The sequence below is a fragment of the Centrocercus urophasianus genome, unplaced genomic scaffold, assembly GCF_019232065.1.
Source record: "Centrocercus urophasianus isolate 14NV4802_14NV808 unplaced genomic scaffold, USGS_Curo_1.0 seq_12, whole genome shotgun sequence".
Taxonomy (NCBI): domain Eukaryota; kingdom Metazoa; phylum Chordata; class Aves; order Galliformes; family Phasianidae; genus Centrocercus; species Centrocercus urophasianus.
This window is the reverse complement of record NW_024884364.1, coordinates 25,715,037-25,732,623: the sequence shown is the minus strand read 5'-3', so window position 1 is coordinate 25,732,623 and position 17,587 is coordinate 25,715,037.

The following is a 17,587-nucleotide window of genomic DNA, read 5'->3' as shown; positions in this document are numbered from 1 at the left end:
TAGGAGATAAGTGCATTCCTATTGGTAGTACTGCTGCTGTGCTGTTATTATGCATGAGTGACCAAACGTTACCAGACAGATGAGTGAACCCAAACACTTTTCAAACCTAAAAGTCCATAACCACTTCTATGATTCCCTCTGGAAGTTCTTAAATTGCAAACTTTCAGCTTGCTAGAGTCAATAGAAAAACCTGTGAGAAATTTTACATCAAGAATATCTGATTTTTTTTTTTTTTTTTTTAATACTTGTGAGTCAGTGCTTCTGGTGGCAGCTTGTTTAGGCAAAAGGACAGTTATTAATCACTTTCCTTCATTTCAGTTATGATGTATGAAGTCTTTCACACTTGTGAGATTTCAATAGCATTTACAGCATATACTTTTCTCCTGCTAATTTAAAGTCTATTACAAATAGCTTTCTTGTGGAAAGAGCCACCTGTGTTCATTTAGCTGCTCATGGTCACTCCAAAATTCATTACTCTACTGCTGAATTTTTGTTTGCTTTCTTCTGGAAAAAGCTACTATTAGATGCTTTTCAATTACTGTGTCCTTCAACTCGATAGGCTGGGTTTGTTATGAATCTCTCCTTTTAGAAGTTAATCATGTGCTTAATAGGGGAACATCAGCCATTTCTCATCATATTGAAATTGAGAGAGGTCAAAAAATAAATGGTAGATTCAGAGCTTGAAAGTGCACTATGTAAAGGAATGTAAGAAAGATGTGTTAGAGGGTTTCATAATGACCCAGCTTATGATGGTTTACCTTCCTTGTAATATATCATTTTCCTCCTATCCTTCATTTTTAAACACTTCAGTTTTTTGAAGCCAACATTGCTTTATTTCTTTTTCACAAAGCCACTGTTGTCAGGATTTCACTGATGTTCATATCTGTGCATTATGGGAACAAGTGACACAGACATTCAGATTTCAAAGTGAAACATCACGTGTTTACCAAAATGAATGGAGCAGGAGGTGTTTAGGTAAAATATATGTCACGGTGTGTTTTGTGGCAGAATCTTGTACAAAACATTGTTTTTTCCTTATCAAATTTTCTGTTTTATTTTTAATGTCAGTTTAATGATTTTTCTTTAAATGAAAAGCAGTAGGGAAAGCAGCCTATATGTACTCTGACAAATTAAAATTCATGAGAAAAATATGTTAAAAAAAAAAAAGTATGCAGTATCATCATCAGACCATGATTACTGATTTTTCTCAGAAAGCTTAAAATAAGTCTTGAAAAACAAGGTTATATAGGAAAAGTTTTTGTCACAAAGAAAATTTGTATGAATAGATATGGCAATGCTGATAGAATACTGAGACATAGAAGTTTTGATTTCCCTTCTCTTTCAGAAGAAACCTGCTTCTGAATATGTTGAGCAAATTTATTTATTTATTTATTTTATCCTAGGTAAAATATAATAATACTAAAAATGTGTTTTGCTCATAAAACAGTGTGTTCTTCGGTTGAATAAGTAAAAAAATTGGATTTTTGTCTTAGAATATTAGAACTACATACTTTTATTCAAAGACTTGAAGGGCCATATCATTTTTACTTTTAAATATTTCAATATGAATCAAATTGACCTAAGCAGGATTTGTAAGATAAGAACTTAATGCATTACTTTCTTAAAGAAACAAAGTAATTTTATCATGATTTTAATAAAAAGACTCTGCAGAGTATAATTAATGCCTCTATAATTGATAATTTTCTTTAGATTTGAGCGATTTTGTCATATTTTGTCCATAGAAAACACTTTAGTGTCCAAGGTCTCCAGTGTGATAGCTGAGTTTGTTCCACAGAATGAGAAATGCACACTATCTTCCTGCATCTTCTTAACATGCTTTGTTTTGTTCCTGTTATACATTTGCACTATTTTAAGAAAGTGTTGAAATAGCAACAATTAAAATTTGCTAGCATTTGTCCCATGAAATTCTGAATGAAAGATGAAGAAAATAAAGGTCAGAGAGACTAAGAGAAGTCTTTAATAACGTGTCAAAATTGAAATATTTTGCTTGACTTAAATGAACAGAGTAGATATATGTAATTATACAAACTGTTGCCAGTTAACTGTTGCTGCTTTGATGCTTCCCATAAAGTTAATCGGATTGTGCTAAAATTCCTTTCCTAGAGTTAATTCATATGATTTACCAAATTGGCTTTTGCTTACTCCACAATACAAATGTGCAAAAATAACGACTGAATAAATTAATAGATGTATTTCTGAATCAAATTCCTTCTGAATATACGTAAGTAGGAATTTCTTAACAAAATTAAAATTGTAAGGATTGATTAACATTTGAGTTGGCTGACTGATTTTGTAGAACAATTTCTATCATCGGATCCAGTCTGGATCAAATGCCAATCATGAAAAATTTTCAAGATCTGATTTGAAGTTATTAACTTGATTCTGACTTATTAATAAGGATAAGAAGACACAGATTTTTTGATGTCTAAATCATTTCATTTCTCTTAAACACGAATGAATTTCTTTTTCTTCTCAGTTGGCCAGAGTTGGCTTTTTTCAATAGGAAATGAAGAGTTTTAAGGAGAAACGTTTACTTAGATAACCTTTTATATCCATCTTCTGGGTAAAGAAAAAGAAATATATGCATAGCATGAATACATCAGTGTGGAGCTATATAATACAATTTTTCTTCTTATGAAATCCCTTGGAAACTATTACAAGCTAATGCAGCTCCAGTTACTTCATCTTTTACTCTGCCTGGAAAAAAATACTTGAGTTTTTTCACAAGAAAAATGCAAAATTCAGACCATGTATTTGACATAAAATCATTCACTTGGTACTCCCATATTTCACAGAAGATGAGATTATTCACATCCATTTCCAGACCAATCATGCATCCAGCTGTCAAAAGATGTTCTACCTCAAATCACTGTCCTTAGCCAGCTGCCTGACTGAGCAGGAAACACATATCAGGTGTGTGAATGCAGCTGAGAGTAGGCTTTTCTGCAGATAGTGAACAAGTTGGACAGGGGACTGGACATTTCCTACTCAGAACCGGAGAATCTTAGAATAGCTTGGATTGGAAGGGACCTTAATGCCCATTTAGTTCTAACCTTCTTTGCTAGGGGCAGGCCTGCCACTCACCAGATCTGCCCAGGGCCCCATTTTACGTGGTTGGTTTTGAATGCCTCCAGGCATGGGGCACTCTGGGCAGCCTGTTACAGTGCCTTACCACTCTCTGATTAAAAAATTTCTTCCTTGTATCTGATCTAAATCTTCCTTCTTTTAGTTTAAAAACCATTCTTCCTTGTCCTTTCTTTATCAGCCCATGTAATAAGTTCCACCAGTTCACTCATCCTTCTGTTATTTTGAAATCATGTATATGCTATTTGTGTTAATGTTGCACATTCAGTAACTACAGCTGAAATTTTAAGTCTAATTCAAACTCATTGTATGCAATTAGATCGATATTCATTGTGTTCCTTGAAACATAACAGTCAACAGAAATTGAAAAATGTCTCTTTAAATATATATCTTTAATAACATGGTACGCTAACCATAATAAAATTTGTCTTTAATGTTCCTTACCTCCTTCAGTGGTTAGTATAACATTAATTCAGGTTCAGCTATAAGTAAAATCCTAAAGCAGTAACCACCATATACTTTGTGCTATTTTAAAAAAGAATTATTAGCTGCAAAATATGCTATAATGATGTGAATTTTATCTTGAATTTTTACTGAACCTGAAAGGGAATGAGTTGCCATAGGAAACAAGATTTGACCTGTAAGAAGCCAAGTGAAAAAAAAGCTGGAGATTTTATGATGAAAAATATTGTCTGAATATTGATGCTATAATAATATACTAATATACAGTTTTTATTTTAAAAATTAATTGTGACTTGGAAACATAAATTGCACCTGAAAAGTGATGGCAGCCTCTACTCCTCACTGTATTGGCCTGAAATTGCATTCTAAATATTGATTTTGACACTAGGCTAAAAAAGGTGTACTCTAATGAACAAAAGTTCCTTAGTGAACTTGGTGCTACATCCAAAAAACTTAACTGTTCTAAAATTAATTAGACTTTGTGTATAAATCATGTCCTACTGTTATGTGAAACTTTCTGTCCTTTGCAAAATCACTTAAAATATCACAGTACATATCTAATGTTTCCTTGGGGAGGAAATAGTGGGATTGAAGCTACTATCTATTGGCTTATGTGCAGAATGAGTGTCTGGCCTTATAGTCCAGCACAACATCAGTCTGGCACAACTGCCCAGAGAAGTTGTGGTGCCCCATCCCTGGAGGTGCTCAAGGACAGGTTGGATGGGACCCTGGGCAGTCTGAGCTGGTGGGAGGAAGCCTTGCCCGCATAAGGGAGTGGGACTGGGTGGGCTTTGAGCTCCCTTCCAACCCGAGACATACTGTCGTTCTATAATTCTATGATTCCATGATTCTGTGACAGGAATATTACTACAAAATAATGCATATACTGTTTTTTAATTAAAAAAGCATGTGTTAGCATTCACCCTGAAGTCTCACTACTTATTAACGTTAAAGCTTTTTTTTTTTTTTTTTACATTAAAGTACTTTTGTTATCCCATCATATACCTATTGAAACTTCAAAGTTTCTAGACAACACTGTGGTTCTAGTATTTTCCACCTTCAACTGCCTTCCAGGACTATCCTGAAAATGTCTACTGATTCAGAAATCTGATCGTTGCACGTAAATTATACTTTCTGCTCCGTTAGAACGGCTTAAAATCATGGTATTTTTTTTCTCTAGTTCTTTGCTGACAAAGTCACAACACAGCTATGTGGAAAGCTAACACCAAAAACAGGTGGTACTATTGACAATAATTTTACATTTGAAAGTAACAACTTCAGCTAAACCCATAGATCCCACAGATCATATGCTAATTAGTCTTACATTTTTGACATGGCAGATTAGGAGCAAAATCAAATATTTAAAAATATTTTGAAAGCTTAGAAAAGCTTATCCTTTCTAATAATTAGAGAGAAATCTTACACTATAGTGAACAGTTCAGGGTGATAAAGAAAATGAATTTGCTTTTTTTATAGTGAACTTCTCATATTCCACTAATCATGAAAATAGGACTTGAAATGGCTTAACTTTAACTCAGACATGATAAGTAGCTCTTACAGTAATTAAATTTCATGGCTTTTCTAAATAAAGAAAATTGGTATTTTTTTCTCATCTCAGCCATGAAAAAATGATCTTTCACATTTCCATTAGCTTTGCTAACAAGTAATAGATGACATTATTATTAAAAGTCACATTTAAATTTCAGTCACTGTGTGCATTTTACTGTTAGAGATTCACAAACTAAATCTTCTGGCAATTCCCATCTAACTGTAAAACCATAACATCAATAACTTGTATGCATATCTTAAATGATAGGCTATAAAAATGCATTTCTATTATAAACATCTTTCAAGAATCCTTATGCTATTTTGTAGTTTGTAGTTTCAAAGGAAATAAATAGGAGGCACTACTTCCAGAGTGACCCAAGTAGTATGCAGTCTGAAGACTTTAAGGAAATCTATGTTTTCACTGAAATTTCTGAGAAGTGTTAGATTTTTGTTGTTGTTGTTCTGTTCTATTACTTTAGTAATTTCTAAAACTGATGTCTCATTTTAGAGTTTCGTTAAGTTGTTGCATGGGCTCTTATATTTTAACAATTTTCCTCTGACAAAAATCATTGCATTGAAAAGCTATGTATGAGTTGTAGTTCACAAGATATATAAACTGATAGTATGAAAATTAAGACAAGTCAATCCCTTTAAAATTATTGTATAAAAGTAGTCTTGCTGAAATCCTTAAGACTAGTGATCGTGAATTAGGTTAAGCAAGTGATACTACTTTATGCTGCCACAGCCATGTCTTATGGACAATGAAAGTAGAGTTGTGTTGAGGTTGTAGTTTAGATGGTAAGCTTGAGACAGAATGAAGAATTGTGTAAAGTCATATTGACAGAAACTTTGGAAAACAAACAATTTTATCAAGGCAACATGTCTCCTGTGAGGCTTATATCTAACTCATTTCTTACACTGTGTTGCTGATAGCAACAGCCAATTTATAGACCCAGTCAGAATGTTTTCTGTCACAGCAGCAACCTCATCAGACACTCACCCTGAGATGTTTGATTTCTACTGAGATGTTCAAGTAAGTAAGATATGTGACACATCTCTGTGTTCTTTATTTCTAGGTGGTTTACTTCAGATGTGTGAGGTATTGATGTTATTTATGCAAACGGAAGATATTATAACTGGGAAACTAAAAGTGAGGTAAAGAAAAGAATTTTGAGTCTTGTCACAGAGTTGACTAGATCAATCTATGTCCGTGACGGGCGACAGGCCTCTGCCCTCCCCCCCCACCCCAGTCCCACAAAAAAAAAAAATGGGAAGGAAGGAAGGGAGGAAAAGAGCAGCGGCAATAATCTATGGAGGAAAACTTATTTTACTATAATATCGGAATACAAAATAACACAATATATACAATTTAATTGAAATTGAGATGAATAAATCAGACAAGATGAGAGAGAGAGAGTTCCCGGGACCGATTCAAACCTGAAAAGCTTGGAACGGCCAGGAAAGCACCTCCAGCACCCACTGCAAGGCAGCAAGAGAGCGCCCCCCCACCCGGAAGGGCCAGATCCCGTGACTGCTGTAATGTACAGGGATAGGTACCTGGAATTGGGGCAGTGACACTTTAATGCCCTGTACACTACATGATGTTTTGATGTGGAATACTGAAATCCAAAAACAAAAAAAAGCAAAAACAAAAACATAAAACCATGACAAGTCTATTGCTCATAGGCTTGATCTTCATCATTTGGTATAAATGGATGTCAAGAGATGCAGAATTCTCAACTCTGGACTATTGATCCTCTGTAACTATTTGTTCAGACTCTAAATGCCACCTGGCTGAAAATTCATCTTAGGTTTTCTAGAAGCCATAAATTATAAATGCTATGCTTGTGGTCTATGCAATACTCTCAGACTTGATATACTCAATGAATTTCTTGTTAGGACTTGAGACTAGCAATTATCCAAAAAGTGTAGTAGTTATCTTCACATATTTATGAACGTTATCCAGAAACATACCTCATCAAAATATTTATGCCAGCATGAATAAATGCCTGTTCTTCATTGTTACACCACTTTCATCTAAAATTCTTCCTTCACAATGAAAAATCATTAGGAGAAGAAAATGAGGAAAATTCAGTAAGAGTTTTACTCAGAGCTTTTATGTACTACGAATGGTAATGTTTACTCAACAGCGATTGTTCCATTCAAAAGACTGTATTAAACTTAATGGTCCAAATCCTTAGATCATAACTTGGCTGACATTCACTCAAGTTAAAGCTAGGTGAAAGGTTTAATTCAGATGAAGATCTGTCTGAAAGTTTTATGTAGTTCAACAGCATTTTTGTTTGTTAGCACTTAAATTTATCTTCAGGGAAAACCTTATAGAGCCCTATTTCCACAAAGCAATATATTCCAAATCAAAAGCTCCGATTTCACTGAAGAACAGAAGTAAAAGAATAAGTTAATTTGTTTCCTTAGAATCAAGACTATACTATTGTTTTAGAAACCTATTTCTACTGGTGTGGCTCTTGTCTTTGCTATTTGGATAAACACAGTCATAGGGCATGAAGGGTAGATGAAGAGAAATCTTGTGAGACAAACCTGATTGCTTTTGTTCTAAGGTAAAGGTTGAACGTCAAGAAAAGATTCTCAGTAGTTTATAAGGAAGTGAATTACTATCTCAACAGAATAGATTAAATATCTTTTTCTCTGGACATAGTAAAATTACAGTGAACAAAACTCTTGAAACTAGGCTTTGAGACACAATGTTTCTTAGAAGGAAAACTGAATAGAAGATACTGATTTATTCCACCTTACATTCTATGACACTTTTTCTATGTTCTATTGTCATTCTTCCGCGTTATATATAGAGCTGTTGGAAATATTGGCCCACTGAATTAGTCCCTAATACTTTCACAGTAAAGGAAGAAGTGGCAGAAACCTGTTTTGCTTTTAAACAGCTTCCTAAATGTAAGTTGCCTATCTCTTTCAATTTATTTTAAGGTTTTAATGCCAAAAACATCAGCATGCTGAGTTGTAGCCAGGAAGCCTCGGTCTTTATCACTTAATTAAAATTGAATTTTGTTTAGCAGCTGCGTTCTTTGGTACCTTTGCTGCTTTAAATTTACTTCCCATGCTTTATTGTCTTAAAGTACAGGTTACGTTTACACTATAAAGAAACATATGTATAGATTACTTTTTCTATTAAATTTGTTCACTTAATAGATTGTCTTGTATCGTTTTATTCCTTCTGGTTTGTTCATGTTGACCTTTTCTACATTTGAGATTAACTGAATTTAGAACTGATTTTTTTAAAGAGCTTAAGCCTTCCTGTGCTGGATAATTATATTTAAAATTGATCTTTAATAGCAAAACTTTGACAAACTGTTGTAAGAAAGCAGCAGTGATGGGTGGACTGCTGAGTCCATCTATTGCTGCGTTCCCCCCCAAACAGGAATGTATACTTGATCTTGCAACAGAGAAGAGTTCAACCACTGCTAGCAATTTAAGACTATCAGAAAAGCAGGGAAGCTTCTATCTTGCTGTGTAATAACATGCTATTGTGCAAGTACTCTGTGATGATAGTGTATAGATCTGTGTGACCAGAGCACAGTGCTGTAAGATTCAGGTTTCAAGATGAATCTGCATCTGGAGGTGGAGCCCCCCCTGCTCTGCACCAGAGAAGATCTGAGCACTGTTGTTCTGTGGTTGTTTTCAAGGCAAAGTGTGGTCAGCACTGAGAGGTGTGGGAGGAAGCATCCACCACCACTGTCCCTTTGTCTCTCCCCATGCGAGGTACTGCCATGGCTTCAGGAAGCATGCTAGCACCTCCAAGCTTCAGTCCCAGGTGAGGGACTGTTGAGCCATTGGCTATGATTCCCCCTCTTCCTTTATGTTCTCACTGTGAGCTGATAGGACTTTTGTTGTCCAGAGTATGTACCCTGTTCATTCTAACCAATTAAAGCTAATTTCCATGGAAACGGGGTTAATACGGGTGTGTTTGGAAGTAAGGCACATCAGAGCCATTTTCTGTGCATTCTTGGTACATTTTTATTACTATTTTTAGGGAAAGAAGGGAGTTAGATTTTGCAGGAAGACGTGATCTTTGCCTGCAAGTAGTTCCATCTGAACTTTGAGATGAAGCAGTAATGACAGTGTCTAAAAGTAGAACACAAGAAGAGGCAGAAGTGAGGGTGAGAGGGGCAGTGATTTATTAATCTTTTTCTGCCAGTGTGCAACAAATTTTAGGATTAGAGATTTAGAATGAGTTGAAAGAAGGGGTAAGTATTGTACTCTGCAACCACTCAATTTTAAATTGGGAGGTCAAGAATTTCCGCAACTACTATCCATTGCTTGTAGGTTAAAACCCACAGAAGTGTTAACCATGAAATAAAAATACTGAGCCCAAAAGATTTAGTGAATCTCATTTTATAAAACTGCATTAATGCATATACTTATTAGATAACTGCTCCCTGTAAGAATCATAAAAAGCACTGGATAACTTCTATCCTCATAAGATTTAGAACATAATATAAGAACTCTGTTAAAAGTGTTAAGTGGTTTGTTTAACTAGAGAAGCTATAGAGGGAATTATACAATGCAAGCACAAAGGGAGTTTCTTTTGTAAGAGCACTGGGTAGCAGGGCTTCTATTGTCTGACAGTACACATGACTTAGAGATGTATTTTAGGGAATACATATTGTGTAATTTCCTAATGTTACTGAATACACACTAGCTTTTAACATTTCTGATGTGTTCTTTATAGTATTCATTCTGTGAGACACCTAAAACCTGTGTGATAACATAAAGAGTGCGTGCCTTTGTAAGTGTGTGATGCTTTTCACTGGAATTACTGAATGGCATTGACATGTTTCTGCCACATCATTGAAATGTTGTTAACACGTTTTTGCCACATTGTAGATGATGAAGTAGAAGAGAGGAAAAACAGGGAAGACGGAACCAAACAAACCATTTCACCAAAGTGATTCTGAGAATTCATTATTAACTAAGAGAATCTGGGAGGTTCTGAATTAATGAATATACATCTGAATGAGTGACAGAACACACTTTAAGAAAGTCTGGCAATAGAAGTAGCACGTTAATATATTGCAAGAATTCTATGCAGGCTGCTTTGTGTGATTTTGTTCTGATCTAACCTCTATGAATTTAAAAATAGTTGTTCTATGCCATTCAGAATGGACTTCTGATAAAAGTAAGCCTTGTTATAAGAGAGAATGGTATATTTCTCCCATTGGTACAGCAAACTCCACAAATCCAAAAAAAGAAAAGGAAATAAAATCCCATCATCTTCCAAGCTTGTTATGGAGATGTGGTTTCAGTGCCAACTGCTTCTCACTCTCCCAAAGCTTTGTCTAAGTGCTCTCTGAAACAGAGAGTTTTTTTCTATTAATATTAATCTATATGAATACTATTAATATTATTCTAAAAAAAAAAAAGAAATCTTTTTTAGAAGATAGAATTATCTTCATACAGGTTGTATTTAGAAAATACATTTGTGTTATTATAACATCAACTATATTGTATATTACTTGCTATTCTGGTAATGATCAAAGTAGAGATTTTCTTCATTTTCCATTGTTCTGCTTATGCTTTCTAATCCTATTTTATTGTTGCTGTTTTTCCACTTGTACACTGCATAGAGTTTGTGCAGAATGCACAATGTTGTCCTAATGAACACAACCATGTGGCTTTTGGCTTAACATCCTTTACTGCCACGCTGGTTAAACTGATTTTCCTCATGGATTTTTCTTTAAGGCTCACCATATTCACAGATAAATGGTTTATAAACAGTAACGTCTGTGTTCAACTAAAGTGTGATAAAAGACTCTGTTTTTTATCTTTCTAATACAGATGAGGACTGAGAGGCACAGAGTTATTGTCTAAAGAGCTATTACTTTTAAATAGTTTGTCTTGAAGCACTTGGGATTTGTCTTGTCTTTCTGTAATATTGCATAGTATTCACATATTTGGTGTAGTTTGCAGTGAGTTCATGTGCAGCCATGAGTTTACAGCAGCTCTGCATCTTAAGCTGCAGATGTCTAAAGTCAGACACGTGGAAAATAAGGAATGTACAATTTGACTGTTCATCTCTAGCAGTTCTATGTTTACTACTTTTTATGTTTGCTTTAGGTTTACTACTTCCTCCTATGAATGAACCCAGAGACAAGAACCTCTTCCATTGCTGTCATTTCTACATCACATTTCATTCTTCTACCTGAGCCATTTTTATGACCATGTCATGGTTTTATGTTTTTGGTTTTCAGTATTCCACATCATAACATCATATAGTGCCCTGGGAGTTAAAATGTTAGTGCTCCAGTTCCAGGTACCTATCCCTATACATTACAGAAGTCATGGGATCTGGCCCTTCTGGGTGTGGCGCTCTCTTGCTGCCTTGCAGTGGGTGCTGGAGGGTGCTTTCCTAGCCATTCCAAGCTTTTCAGGTTTGACTTGGTCTCCCTCTCTCCTATCTTATTTGATTTATTAGCCTCAATTTCAATTAGGTTGTATTATATTATGTTATCTTGCATACCAGTATATTAGTAAAATAAGTTTTCCTCCATAGATCGTTGCCACATTGGTTTATTTTTTCCTTCTTTGAACCCAGCTCCCATCTCCCTATCCCTTTCCCCTTCCCATTCTGTGGGGCCCAGGGACCTACTGCTCCCTTTCATGGGCATAGATTGATCTAGTTAACTCCATGACAGACCTGTTGTATTCCTGGAACTCTGCGAGAAAAAAAAAAAGAGTCAGCCAAACAAGTGATCATAATGTATGGAAAGGGTTGAATTAAATTTACAAATGTACTTTTGATTCTGACCCTTCTCACTTTTTTTTTTTTTTTTTTTTTAGTACTGAATCTTACTGACAACCATGTGCATCATCAACGCTGTTGGGACTTTTGATCCAGCACATAAATTTCTGTCATCTGAACTAACAAAGCAGCTGATAAAGCAATAAGTCATTATTCTCTCTGTGGCCTTTCATGAAAGGATGAAAGTGTCAGAAAATAAAATATAGAAAAAGGCTCTCAGTTATGTTACTGGCTTAGGAGCAAGCATATACTGGGGAATGAACTTCTAAACCTGCTCTTGTGCACGATCGTTTCTCTCTCCCCTGACTCTTTGGGTCACTCTCCTCACATCAGTGATTGGTTTCCTCTCCGTAGGGGCCTAATGATAACTCCTGTTTCCTTACCCAGACACACACTTTTACCCTTTCAGCTTCTAATTACTCATTGTTTCCATCTTTCCTTCTTAACCCTTTTCCAACTTGTTTATCAAGTGTACCCACAGGCTTATCTAAGCCTCTTATCTTTTGTACAACTTTGGCTGCTAGCACATACTATTGAATTTATCCTCTCGTTTCAATCATGACAATGCTGCTCCATTCCTCTTTTACCATCCACAGATGTAATGTTTGTCCCTTACATGCATGGTGAAGTCAACTTCTTATTCCACTCCTGTGACTCCTACCTACTCCTACTCCCACAGTCTCACTAGGACTGCATTGTGGACTTCAAGGGGTTTAGCAAGAACTATAATCAGTTTCTACGGAGTATGTGCTTTTACCAAAGGCAGATTCTGCCTCAAAAGAGCAGAAGTAATGTTATTACTTTGAGTTGGTTCCCTGTTAAATTTCGAGTTTCATCAGAGTGCAAGGGTGGCAGCCACATTAAAAAAAAAAATTCCCTAACTTTTCACTAAGGCATTATCAGTGTATTTTCCCTTGGTCTTGTTCTTTAAAATGACTAAAAATCTTCACAAAAAGTAATTAAAAAAAGATATAATAATAAACATAGCCCATATGGAAATTCTTACCTTGGAAGCTTAAATTTAATGAAGTTAAAAGTGACTGGCAGATGGGTCTGAGACTTGGTGTGCTTTAATAACAAGAAAGGTTTTCCATTTTCTTGGATAATGCTAATAATTGTTAATTAGATAAAATGAGCTATCCAGCTAACATATTCTATGTGGGTCTCTTTCATTAAGGAATTTTACAAATATGGAAAAGAGTACTATCATCTAATTTTTTCTAGAAGAACAATATCTAATCTCTCATCTGTGATAGGCAAATAGCAGTGTTTGGTGAAGAGATACTTTCTTAGGGAAGCTGTCTGGGAGACAACAGTAACAAAGTGTTCAGCAATTGTCCAAAGATTTTTAGAAAAGAAAGCAAACTATGAAATAACAACATATATAATCCAATGCACTGCATGATGTTATGATGTGGAATACTGATAACCAAAATTCATAAAACCATGACACAAAGTAGCTCAATCTCTCTTTTAACGGGGCAGTATGTGAGGTTCCATCAAAAAGTGGCATTTTACAAGCTATATTTCTTGCTCTAAAATAAATAGCTCCATTCAAGTTACCAAATACAAATCTAAAGAAATATGAGGAAAAAAAATATTATCCAATCTGCCATCATTAAAGGAACTCAGTTATCACTTGGACCAAAGGAGTTTTGAATTGGAGTAATTATATTTGGGACTGTGTGACATGGCTGTCATTTCAGTGAGACCTTCCTACATTTCCCTTTTGCTGATTTATTCAGACAACAGAAGTTGGATGAGTGTAGAATTGCTGCTAAAATGCTAAATTATTTTCTAACTGAGCTTTTCTTGGATGATTTTGCAGTGCTTTCATGGTAACAGATTGTATTTTCAACCTTTCTATTAGAAATCCCTCTTGAAGTTTTCTTTAACACATAGAAATAGAAAACATCACAACTTTTTCTGTTTTTTTCCTCTCCTTTGAATCTAATAACTAAATAGGGAGGAAAAAAAAGTGAAAGGGGGAGGAGAGAGAAAGAGAGACTAGAATATGAAAGATTATTTCTCTCTGCTTCTAAAACTGTGATTTTGTTTATGGGAATGTTACTTTCTATTGCATCAGATTTGTGCAGAAACCAACACTGTTTACCTGAAATTCACAAAACAGGGCTCTGAAGAGAGTAGAAAAGTGTGTAATGCATATCACATCATCTCCAAACCATTCTCTAACAGATGCAAAGAAGTAAAAGGCATCACAAATACCTTAAGAAAATATTTCCTAGTCACATTTTCCATTGAGCAGCCTAATTAGCAATCTATGGAGAAATCCATGGAAATCACCCTCAAGTGACGGCAGCTATGCCCCTGTTCCAGCAAGCAGGCAGGATGGGCTCCAGGTGCCTTAGCTTTGAATCATTTGGTAACTGTAAGAGAGTTGAAGCAGCCACTAATTTTTCGTCATCCTCCTGCAAACCTCTTGGTGATAAAATCTGTCAACTTCTACTGTTTGCAGATGCATAATACAGCAAATTCCTCAACAAGTTCTTTACCACCATATGCCTACAAATTTGAAAGAAGTGGTGGTAGCACAAGGCATCTGGAAGGATGTACTTTTCGTAAAGGTACCAATGGACTCAAGAGGGCTGAACAAACAAACAAACAAAAAAGCAAAAAACAAAAAAAAAAATTGGTGATCTTTTTCTTGTCATATTTGGTCAGTTTCTGCTTTCAGGTTCATTAATTAGGTGTATTAACTGAGACAAATTCAGTGGAGTTCATACAGCTTTACCGATCTCTCTGTTTATTATAAACACAGAAATTGTAGAGCATAGATGTGGTAAATACCTCACTGTATCATGAGGATATTTTCCACCCCAAATCAGTATCTCATCTCAATTTCCCTTTCTCCATTTAAACTAGTGACTCATGGCCCTTCCCCTCAATGACAAGGAAAAGACTTAGTTTTCTCCTTTATAACTAGCATGTAGACATTTGCACAAAAATCTCTCCCACTGCATTTTTGTTGTGTCTCTATCAGTCAGATTTTCCAGACCTTTGCTGTTTTCAGTGCTCATCTCTGGGCTCTCTATAGTTGGTCCATATCTTCCTGAATCATAGTATCCAAAACCAAAATGCTTTCAGAAACAGCAGATATCAAACAGATCTGAAGAATTACTTGATTAGTGTCTTACAAGAAAGACTGCTTATGCAAATACGAAACAGCTGACTTATGTGCAGCTTTATAATGCTTAGATCTTTTTTTTTTTTTTTTTTTTTTTTATAGCTGTGTGGTTGGAACTAGATGACCTTGAAGGACCCTTCCAACCCAAAGCATTCTAAGATTCTATGATCTTTGTTTCAAACCATTATTTTAGCACCTATTCTCTGTCCTCACCTTGAATTCATAGGTGTACAGGGTATTTTGAATTGCATCTGACATTCTCCAGTGTGCAGCTCCAGTAAAAACAGTTATCCTAAGATGCAGTTTGTATGCATCTCCTCCAATTTAGGGACAATTTATGTAAATCTCTGGTTTTCAGTAGTAAATGAAAATCTACCTGAATCTTACCACGCACTTGATAGGTAATTGTGCAATATGTGTCTTCTGTTTAATCCTAAATATTCTAATAATTTGAAAATGAAAATAAAAATGTTTTTAAATAGTTCCAATAAGCAATTAACAATTAATTGATCAAAACTTATAATTCTGTGATTCTATGATAATTTTTTTCCTAACTGTGTAGCTCTGCAATCAAGGTTACATCAATAGACTTACTAGATGTGAATCATAATAACAGCAATTTATATGATGCCAAATATATTTTCATAACATATTTTTTTTTATTCTTTCATAATAACACTTTGTCTTTATGTACTGCTTTTCATCTCTGGCTCAACTACCATATAAAACAATTTAATCATGTCTCTTCACAGAGAAATCTGAAACACCCAAGAGATTTGCTTGAGCTCATAACTGGAAGAAAGATATAAATCCTGTCTCCTGAAATGTGCATAATGAATACAGTAAGAATTTTGGGGTGAGATTTTTTCCCAGTAATGTAATTTCTGCTGATATAAATGATTTGAAGATTCGTTAATGTACCTTTCAAAGTTTTTCAATTTTGTCATCACTTGTCATCACCACTAAAAAAAAACAAAACAAAGCAAATCCCCAAACTCTACCTATAGTTGTTTTTTTTTTTTTTTTTTTTTTTTTTTTTTTAATAAAAGCAAGCAGTTTTCAATGACTTAGGGGACCTCAAGTATTAATTTTTGATAGTTCTCTTATTCATGTTATTTATACGTATACTTCTATATTTTGCACTTAATCTCTGATTATATTAGTTGGTCATTAAACCAAAGAACATACATTACATATGCTTTGTTATATCTGTCTTCATTTCCTCTTTGTGGTGTGCACTAGAGACATATATTTACACTCTACTAGTGCTTATGTTTACTTTTTCACATTCAGTATGAATATTCTGATGAGCCATGTAACTCTAGTTATACATTTGTTATTGTGATTCTTTATCTTTTTATGCTTTGAAAAGTTTGAATGCTACATATGTCAGTGAAGCTATTAAGACTGAAAATAAGCAAAGAAAATATTCAGTAACATGGCATATTGAACTAACTGACTGAATATGTTTTCTTAGTCTGGCAGATAGTGGCATTCGTAAGGGTATATTTTCACATTATCCTAAGTGGAAGGCAAGTCAGTGTGGAAATAGCACATTTTCATCCTCAAGAGAGTTCCAACACAATTTTCTTCTTCCATCTTTGTGCTATTCTCTTCCATCTTGAGCTATTTCCCTGGAGGCCTGTCTTTATTGAAACATGATGCTAACATAGTCTTCTCCTCTCGGCCTGTGCACAGAACAAAGCCTTTACTCCCCACTGCATTCTTGTTAACAGCACATTGATCTTTTTGCCATATTGCTCTGGGTGCTATTGCAGCTTTTTTGTCCTTGAAAATTGGAAAATATTTCCCTTGTATGAAATTATCAATTGCAAATATGAATTGAGGAGAAAAAGGAATGCAGCTTTTGTTCAAAATCAAACTTACAAGGTGAAACAACCAAATGGTTGATCTCCGATTTGTTTCTGGCTTTAATTGTGTGGAATACTTGTGTAGGCACTGAGCAGTCATATAGATATCAGAGGTTCTGTTGAAGGAGAGCAGAAATATAGAACTCATAAAATACAAGTTAGGAATGTTTACAGAATAAGTAAACTGCTCTTTCTGCTGAATTTGTATGGATGATGTATAAACTGCGTATCCTGCTTGATTTCTCAGACTAAATATGGATTTGATAAATTGGTTTGCACTAGACCTAAAGAAATTAAATTTTCATTCAAAGAAAAAAGATATTCAAAATAACTTTTCCTGATTCTTAGACAAATATAAATCAAATGCACTTTATCTTCTCACCATTCAGTTTCTGAGTAACCTGGATGTAAAAACTGAACATCTATTAAAAACAGTAAATAAAGAGTTCTCCACTCAGAATGGGCAGGTTCTTCAGATTTAAAATTTGATGCTACGAGTATTCCATACATATAGCAAGGGACAACTTTAATGCTGGAAATTTCACCTCACAATCTTACCATGATCCTAATCTCTACCTGTATACCAAGGCTTTTAATTCAGATTTTTTTTTTTTTGTCTCAGTGATTTCATCATTATAAACAGGAATAGGAGAGAAAAGTTTT